Source organism: Strongylocentrotus purpuratus, unplaced genomic scaffold (assembly GCF_000002235.5).
Source record: "Strongylocentrotus purpuratus isolate Spur 01 unplaced genomic scaffold, Spur_5.0 spur5_scaffold_18, whole genome shotgun sequence".
In the NCBI taxonomy this organism is placed as follows: domain Eukaryota; kingdom Metazoa; phylum Echinodermata; class Echinoidea; order Camarodonta; family Strongylocentrotidae; genus Strongylocentrotus; species Strongylocentrotus purpuratus.
The window spans coordinates 27662162-27672022 of record NW_022145603.1 but is presented as its reverse complement, the minus strand read 5'-3'; the positions used below and the strand labels follow the sequence as shown (position 1 = coordinate 27672022).

General features: G+C 36.2%; 1 long non-coding RNA gene across 1 annotated transcript; it reads left to right on the top strand.

The window, feature by feature from the left end:
- Positions 1-893: 893 nt before the first annotated feature.
- LOC115925550 lies at positions 894-1898 on the top strand. The gene is made up of 2 exons (XR_004064784.1): positions 894-1117; positions 1764-1898. It is a non-coding gene; the product is annotated as an uncharacterized LOC115925550 (long non-coding RNA).
- The last annotated feature ends 7963 nt before the right edge of the window (positions 1899-9861 follow it).

The window sequence follows — 9861 nt, the reverse complement described above, 5'->3', positions numbered from 1 at the left end:
TCATTTCCCAGATTGTGGGACACACTTCCTCAACATATTCGTAACGATGTACTATTGACTCAAATTGGCACTTGGTGCTCCCACTTGAAGGTGTTGAACTCTGGCTTGTAAATCTGTATATATGATTCCGTATTTATTCATGTTGTATTATACATTATATTTCTTAATAATATTAATAATGATTGTAACTATTATGTTATAATCGTAGCAATAATAATGATTGCAATAACAATAATATAAATGATGTTGATAATAATGACGAATATGCTTATACATATTTGTAACAGTGTGATCTTTTAATGCTGTTTATGCTTTCTTATTGCTAGTTGTTTAATTGCTGCTGTTTATAGTCATTTATAGAATATAAATAATTCTTCAATTCTATAAATAAGACTTCACATAATAACCACCTGAGATGTATACCGTATAATTTTTGTTCCATTTCTCATTATATAATATGAAACAATAATGATATGTACTTGAAATAATACACAGTCCATTTTAACCATTCCAAACCATTCCAAAATTGTATTACTGAATTTTAATATTTTCATAAACATGATATAGGGCTTACCTTCATCTGTACATATTATGATCGTGCAATAGCTTCGAGACTGGTTGTTGTTGAAATTGTATTCTCAATGAAAATTAATTTTTTGTTGATGTTTTAATATAAATATTGATGTCAATGATATAAATTATAATAATCATAATAATAATGATAGTAACGGTAGTAGTAATAATGTTAATAACGATAATGATAATGATATTATATTTTTTTTTACAACGTGATGATGGTGTTAATGATTAACAGTAGCTGTGAAAGTTGTAATTTTGTATTTGCCAGTTAAAGTCATTTTATTTAATATTTATTGATTTAACTTGACATTACAATAATAGAACTACAGAGGGCGTTTGGTCAAAGATTATTTTGACAGTTCTTATTTAAAGTTTTTCTAGTTTGAAGGTCAGAAACTTGTTTGGCGCCACCTGTTGTTGGCTGATTTGAAATGATCATGTTTGCAACATGATTTCTGTTTTGTGAGGAAAATCTGTGGTTTTCTGGAGCATCCTTTGTTCCTGAGAGCTGTTTCTACAGTATTATGGAGGCACAGAGGTTAGTTAAACCACATATTTGAGCATTATGAAAATGAATGTCAAAAAGGTAGTTTTTAAGATGTTTACATTGTATGAAACTTACACAGTAGCACAGTAATTTGTATGGCAAATGTATAACATGTGTATACTGTGTACCCACACATAGGATAGACTAGAGATATCTATTGCACATTTAATATGTCATTACATCTATAATTGATGTTTAGTTTTACTTAAAGTTGAAAGAAGTATAGTCAAGTAAAATATATGATGCAGAATAAGACATTCTATGATGAAAAGGGATGAGGAATGTGAGTATACTTGTGTGAATGACAGGTCAAGGTCATGACTTTGTTATTGTATTCCTTGACTATGATAAAGTCATTCAAGCTCGTTAAATATGGTTACATTTTTATCTGGTTTAGACATGATAGAGATGATATAAGTTTAATTGTGTGTTAGCTGTGACATTCTACATAAAGTTCAGATAGATTTGTCAAGACAGTGTCTGACTTATATAAGATTTACAAGCAAACATGAAAAGGAGTTATAATTCAGAAAATGTCTTTGATTTAGTAGAATGCTATATCTGCTTTAATATTGTGGAACTTATATTCATGAACACATACTTATTATGGATTCCTGTTATGCTTTATCATGTACAGTTTTCACGGAGTGAAGGGAAGAAGAACGGAATAAAGCAGTGAAAGGAGTAAAGATAAAAGATTCGTTCATCAAAGACAGAGTTGCATTCCCCTTGATGGTTATGACTCTAAAATAAACTGACACTCCCGTAAAAACCTGAGTCGTTGTAGTTATTCAGCGTTTCGCCTCACAGACAGTCGAAGTAGCAATATGTTACTATACCTGTCATGAATTCACAATTTAAAAAAAACTGTCATGCAATGTTTGTTGTTTTTTTTCTTTTCTTTTCTTTTTTTCTTTTTTTTTCTTTTTTTTCTCTTTCTTTTCTTTTTTTCTTTTTCTTTTTCCTTCGTTTTTCTCCCTTTTTCCTCCATTTTTCTTCTCATCTATCTTTTCTTTTTAAAGCTTTATTTTAACCAATATCAGGTGCATCTAGTCGGGTGTGGGGAGGAAGGTCTGCGGATCACAGTTATTTGGTTAACTTTTTCCATACCCGAGCAGCTCGACCGGATGCACCTGCTATTGCAATATTTATATATGCTTTCTATTGATTTTTTAATCTCAATTCATGTTTGTTATATTGTTGTATTATGTGACTTGATTTGCCAAATAAAATAATAATAATAATAATAATTGGCATTGTTTTTGTACGTTGACCCGGAAATATATCGGCCGGGTAATGTCATATATTACCAGTTCAAATGCATGAATGTACCGTTTCACTGTTCTGATATAAAAATTGGATAACTTGTATAAAGTAAGTCCGTAAATTTCGCCTTTAGAAATATGTAATTAAAAACTGTGAAACTGTACATAGAAGAAATTCAAGAAAATATACATATTTTGTTTCTATCTGACTTATCAATCAGAAAATTGGATCTAAATTATAACAAACGGGGGAGAAAGTCGAGGTACCCAAAGGGGTTCTTAATCGGCTCAATCCCCCCTCCCCCGTTGTGCGAGTCCTATGGGTTACCGTCTGTGTAGTGGGAATCTTGACAAAATTTCAGTTTTATTAAAGCGTGACCCATACCAGAAGGTTATTTCTGTCTATGACTGCTATGCTTTGCTGCAGTGGGTATTAAAGTACCTTATGCATAATTCTTTTAATTTGATTTGATATATTATTCTGTTAAATTATGTCCATAATTATAGACAGCTATCCTAGGGGTAGTTGTCCGGGGGGTAGTTGTTCGAGGGTAGTTGTCCCGGGGGTAGTCGTCTGGGGTGCTAATCCGGGGGTGGATATCCAGGGGGTAGGTGTCCGGATACGGTTTTACAGGGCTCACAGGTCATAGTTTGCAGGATGACATGAGTGCAATTTGCAGACCACATGTCTTGATGGATTTTTTTCCAAATTTTGTATAGAAATGTATCTTAGTTGGTACAATCTACAGATCTTAAATTGTTAGTGATGCTGCCCTCATTGTTCAATCATTTTAATGGTCAAAGGTCATTAGTCCCTTTTGTGCCCTCTTACTACCGGCCACATTTATTGACGGATTTCTTTCAAATTTTGTATGGAGGTGTATCTTACTAAAATCTACACATCTTTACTGTTTGATGATGCTGCCACCAGTTTTCGTCTGTTAAAGGTCAAAGGTCATATTTTGGTGGAAGTCTAGTATGCGCTCAGCAAGTCGTATTTCATGACGGATTTCCTTCAAGTTTTGTATGGAGATGTATCTTGGAACACATTAACACTTTAAAGCGATGCTGCCCTCATTGTTCCGTTCTTATAAAGTCAAAGGGCATATGTCTTTTATGCCAAAATTCATTATGGATTTCTTTCAAATTTTGTATGGAGGTGATGCTGCTCCTAGTCTTGACAATAGTCCGAGCCACTAGTGGAGATTTCTACGTCATCTTTTTGTTTCAGGGAGGGGGAAAGGGGATCTTTGTCCTTCTTTCGTACGTAAGGATGACACAAAAAGCGATGCTAGTGCCGGGGAATACATTCGCATTGCGGGGCAATGGAGATTGCGATATTTCTACTTTGTCTTACTTTGTTTTGTATATTTTTGGGATGGGTGTACAAAGTGCCGGCCACTCAGTTAGAGAATCAAGGGTTTCACTATCTTTCATCGGCGTATGAAGTATTCGATTGTATTTCTACATATTCACAAGTTGAAGGTAGACTACTTGAAATTATCATTATTAGCCCACCAAAAATAAGGGGAAACAGATAAGACTGGGCCATAATCCTCTGGATTCATGTCCTTGAACACAATATCTTTGTAGCACTCAGTTGAAACAAAGCAATCAGACAAACAAAGGGTAATAAATTGCCTTAAATCACAAACTATTAGAGTATGTATTATGGTGTAATCGATAGCCCGGATCACAGTTGCATTTCTCAGGCATGCCGATGTATTATTCTTTTTCCTTTGTTTTGTTTTGTTTAGTTTTGTTTGTTTATTTGTTTCCGGGGGAGGAGGCTGTACAAAGAATCAAAGAGTAACTGACTGAAGTGTTTGGACTATCTTTTTTTCCAATATCCCTGCTTCATGACTTGCTGGCGTACGCCGTATTTTATTGTATTTTCACAGATTCAAAATTGGAAGGATAAATACTTTAAATTATTATTATTACTTTTAAAAAATAGGGGAAAAACACAAGACATCTTATCTTTATATACACGATGACCAATCAGTATCCTGCTGTCTAGAGGTCTAGAGTTACTTTGTATCTGGAACAGAGCATTGATTTTTATATACCTTTTAATTATTTGGGTATATACATTTAATATGGAAAATAAAACCACCCAACCAACCGTTGAGTGAGCGTTTTGCTCATCAGATTTCTTCCACCATCCCCCCCCCCCTTCTATAGGAAATTAGGACCAGTTAGCAGATTTTACTCCCGGTTGACTACAAATACGCGGAACCTTCTCGTTTTGTTCTTGATGTGGCCTAAAACCACTCTGTTATCTCTCCAGAAGAATTGCCTAACATTCTCAAGATTAAGTTCATTCTGTACAAAGGGGATAACTTTCGCTAAAACTAGAGCTGCTGTCAACTCTAGTCGGTGCACTGTAACCATCTTGAGAAGCGCTACCCTGGATTTTCCTTTCCCATCACTAGCGTGTAGTGTACTCTGTCTTCTCGATTTGTTAGTATCATAATAGTTTCACTGTCCAAAACCATCATTGCCGGCATCAGAGAATCAGAAATGATGAATCCGCACACTCTTGATAACTCCAAAGTCCTTTGGTTTGTAACAACTATCCAGGCGCGGATCCAGAGAGGTGGGGGGGGGGGGGTCGACGATAGTGAATACCATTTTTTTTGTCTTTCTATTTTGACACCGAAAATATAAATATCGCGCCGGCTGATAGTGAGCTTTTTAATATTTAATAAAGACCCCCCCCCCCCCACATCTTTGATCAAAAGAGATAAGGTAAATTTTTGGTCACAATTTGGCCAGGGGGGGGGGAGGGAGCGGGCAGTGACCCACTCGCCCCCCCCCCCCCCCCCCCCCCTGGGTCCGCGCCTGGACTAAAGTCTTTATTAGTCCACCATAGGAAACGAAAATATTCTCTGTGCTCCTTGTATGCGTGGAATTGGTGGAATATTTCTTTCACCTCAGACATGAAAGCTATTGCCATTTCCACAGATTCGGAAGTTTATGGTTATTGACTTGGACCTAGTAAGCTAATAGTAAGGCTTGGACCTGGAGCATCTTCTCTGATTATGTGAGAGTACAGACTATTATAAGGGTTTCCATTCCCTTTGTTTTATTTATGTCATTAATTTCTATTCATGGTTTTGCGACTTGAACCTGCAGGATAACAAATTAGCATCCTGTTGTCTGGGAAAGTTTCTCAGTCTCCTGCATCATCTTACAGACCTGAATATTGACTCGTGTTTCCTTAATGATAATGCCTAAAAAGAGATTGCTGAGCTTCTTCATCTCCAGTAAAAAAATAAAATAAATAAACCGAGGAGAAATGAAAACATTGTAAACATATTTTGTCTTGTTCTTTGTACTGAGATTCCAGGTTAGAAATTCAAATACGTGTGGATGACATCAATTTTCTAGATAATTTTCCATGGGCATACAATTATTTTAGCAATCGGGTAAAACACCAACATCAAAAACTAAAGCATAAACTATAGATGTGATAGTAATCCTGGTAAAGTATTTTCTGAGTCAAATCTGATGAATTTTCAGTTTCTGAGGATACACTGATAACGACGCAATTTGTAAATCCCTGCTTTCTCTAATACGATTGATGAATTTATATTAAAGGTTCTCATTTCCTTTTCTCCCATACAATATGCTACTGCCCCACTTACCATTTTGCCCCTCTATTTTCTTGCTAATTAGATATCTTTTTCCGCCCTCACCCCTTTCATAATCCTGGATCATTTGCTGTGATTATATGAGTGCCTAATACTGCGAGAGTACAGATTATTACGGTTTCCACTACTTTCCCCATTTCAAGCTTCATGATTTTAATACATTATGCCATTCATTTCTAAAATCTCAATACTATCAATCTACAACCCTCCCCCTCAAAAAGATATCCGGGGATGCCTACCACACGTTGGCTAATCTAGGTATAGATTGAAACTGAAACATACAAATTCAAACATGAGAAATTATAATTCCCTCTCTACAGTTTAGTCTTCCTCACCTTTGCGGCTATCGTGTGTTGTTTATCCACTGAAGATTGTACTGGAAATTCACGACATAATTCGTGTAATTTCATTATCAACGATGCATACATCAGATATTATGTATGCATACATTTGATGTTATGTATGCTACATGTACATGAATGATGCCAATTGATTTTCTTTCCCAACAGATCCAAACATTGAACCTAGATTTCAGGCGGATCAGCAAGTCAATTGAGAAACTAAGTCACTCGGCATCTAAGCAGGTAGCCGAGTTTCTCTGCTCTCTACCCAGCCTTATAAGCTTATTGGTCACTGTAGATGCATATTTACATGATGTTTTCTTCACTGAAGTAGATTCCTTGGCTGCATTATCACAGGTAATAAGAAAATTCAGTTCTCAGGCAGTAGAAACATGCATGGATGTAGAAGCACGTTTGTCTCAGACTAAAAAAAAGCGTTTAAAAATTACAGAAAATATTTAATTACCGCGATAACTCATATTAGAAAGTATTAAAGCAATTCAAACTGTATTTGGATCAAGTATGTATGAAAATGCAAGGATGAAGTGATTACACATTTTTAGTTAAGAGGCCAAAGGTCACAGGATCATACAGGTTTTTGAATTACCAGAAAATATCTTGTCACTACAAAAAACATTAAGCAATTGAAACGAAACTTGGATGAAGTATGTATAAGTATGGAAGGATGGATAGATTAAATTCCAGGTCTAAGAGTTCATGAAGGTAAAAGATCATAGGATCTTGAAAGTTAAAAAAAATCCCCAAAATAACTTATTACGCTGACATTTTAACAAAGATTCAACCAATGTCGACCAAACTGGGCTCGTGTATGTTTTATTATGGGGGCTACACCATGAGGACATAATATAATTTCTGAAAAACTGTGTTGGAACACTTCGTCTTTTCTTTTTTGTCCGTCATCTACCCCCTCGCATTACTGCTGTTAATTTTTATGTATCTAATAAAATTGTAATGGTATTGTTTACAAACTCTACATGTACACTTGTATCCTTCTTAGTAGACGTACATGTAAACGAAAACAATAGGGTTTTCTACAAAAAAAATGCAATTAAAGGGGAAATTAACAAGGTTGGCCGTTTCCATACGTTATAACAATTAATCCCTTAATATCTCTTTTCCCCTCATTTTACAGCTAATCACTTTTTATTTCCTTTGTTCTCTAAAAATTTGTGCACGGATGTCATGTCAGAATCCTTACTTCATGGAGAAGCTGCGTATCAGCGGGCCATATAAGTGGACATCAAGACCAACACCTCAACACCATGGGTGGTCAGAATGTAGGCCTACACACCAACAGCCATACCACCCTCTTGTTCTTCTGCTGGAATCAGCACCACCTTCTGGACAGTTTCAGAGTTTTCATCACAGAGATATTCAATTAGAGCCAGAACAAATTAACCAATCCACAACTCAGCAACATTCTGCGATAACGCCACTCCAATCTACAGTTGCACTACATCAATCGACCAAGCAGCAGCTTGAGGAGTTTGAACAGTATCAACAGTCCTATCTATCTGCCCAGCATAACGCCAATAATGGTCAGGGAACTCAGTACTCAGCTAACTCGAGTTCTCAAGAAACACAACAAACGCCACACCATGGTCGAGGAGAAGCAACACAGGACAACGCTGTTAGTCACAGACGTGAAGATGCAACCCCAATAGAAACTGATGACACCTCGCTATCATCATCTTCAGCATATATCAATTACCTAACTTCAGTGTATCAAGGAGGGCTGTCAATTGGAATGAAGCAAATTTATGAGAATGATGATAACCTTGCCATGCCCTCAACCAGTGGATTGAGTTCCGCACAAAGTAGAACTGATGCAGGTATGGAAATCAGGCTCAATACTTTTTATAGGCCCTTATAATAACTATGCAATGACTTAATAAAATTATGGTATGACAAGGTCAGGTTACATATTTTCTTTCATTCACAAAATGGGATGATCATTGTAGAGTTATCGTGGTCTAGTGGACACCTCACCGGACCGAGGATCACACGGTTCGCATTTCGAACCCCGCCGCAGCAGTAATGTCCTTTGGCAAGATATTAATCTACATTTGCCACACTCCAGGTGTTAAATTGGTACCTGGTAATTATAGTTAATAACCATGTATGTCTAGTGTGTTAAGATAAAACATTTAATTCAAGTAATGTGTTTTTCTTGCCTGATGTAACGTTAAGCTAAGCCGATATGTACTCTGTCAAATTATAAGTTTTAAATATTCTTTAGTTTAACCTGTAACGTTCACCATAAAATAATATGAATCATTAGATTTTAATGTGATTTTATCAAACATTTAAAAATACATGCAATCATATCATGGTCATAATTAAATAAAGTATAAGAAATCCCCAAAAGTAAGTGATACAGTATTAGTAAGTCTATATTGAAATATATAGCATCGTTGCTTGTATTGTAAATGCTTGTACTCGCATATAAGATTGTTAGGGTTTTTTCAAGTACAAGATATTTTTCAAAGCTTTACTATAATTCAGTTTTATATTCGCCATTTCATGTTCCTTTACAAGTCTGGATATCATCCCATATTTTATTCATTCTTTATTTTTTGCAGATCCAGTCGAGAGTGAACGAATTCCTGAACATCGGTAAGTAACACAATATACGATTACCTTTTTCTCTTTCTCTCATCTCCCTCACCCTCTCTCTCTTTCTCTCACTCTCGCTCTCCCTCATTCTCATCCTGTGTCCCCTTCTCTCTCTCTCTTCCACTCTCTCGCTCTCCCCTTTCTCTTTTCATCTATTTCTCTTGCCGTCTTCAACATTTCTTGAATTTCTTGTACTTTTATAATCGTCTGTTTGGAGCCAGAAGACTTTAAAACACTGTAATGCCTTCTTCACACTCTCCTATTATTTTATTACTGTGATGGTTTTTAATGCTTTCGAATGCCATTCAATGAAATTATGCCACGATTTAACGTCCCAAACACTATTATCTCAATTTTAATGTGTATGCCTCCGCTACAAACTAGTAGCCGCGGAGGCATTATGTTTTCTGGTTGTCTGTCCGTCCGTGCGTACGTACGTCCGTACGTCTGTACGTCTCAAAAACTGATTGATGGATTCCCTCCAAATTTGGATCATGTATGTATCTTGCAGAGCTAATGAAGTGATTAGATATTGGGGTCACAGGTTCAAAGGTCACAGGGCTCATTATCATGCAAAAATAGCTCGTGATCGCGTTATCTCAAGAACCGATTGATGGATTCCTGCCAAACTTGGGTTATGTATGTATCTTACAGAGCCAATACAATTTTGGGGTCACAAGGTCGAAGTTCAAAGGTCACAGGTCATTATGTATGCAAAAAATAGCTCATGATTGCGTTATCTCAAGAACCGATAGATGGATTCCTGCCAAACTCAGGTCATGTATGTATCTTGCAGAGCCAATGAACTGATTAGATTTGGGGTCGTAATGTCCTAG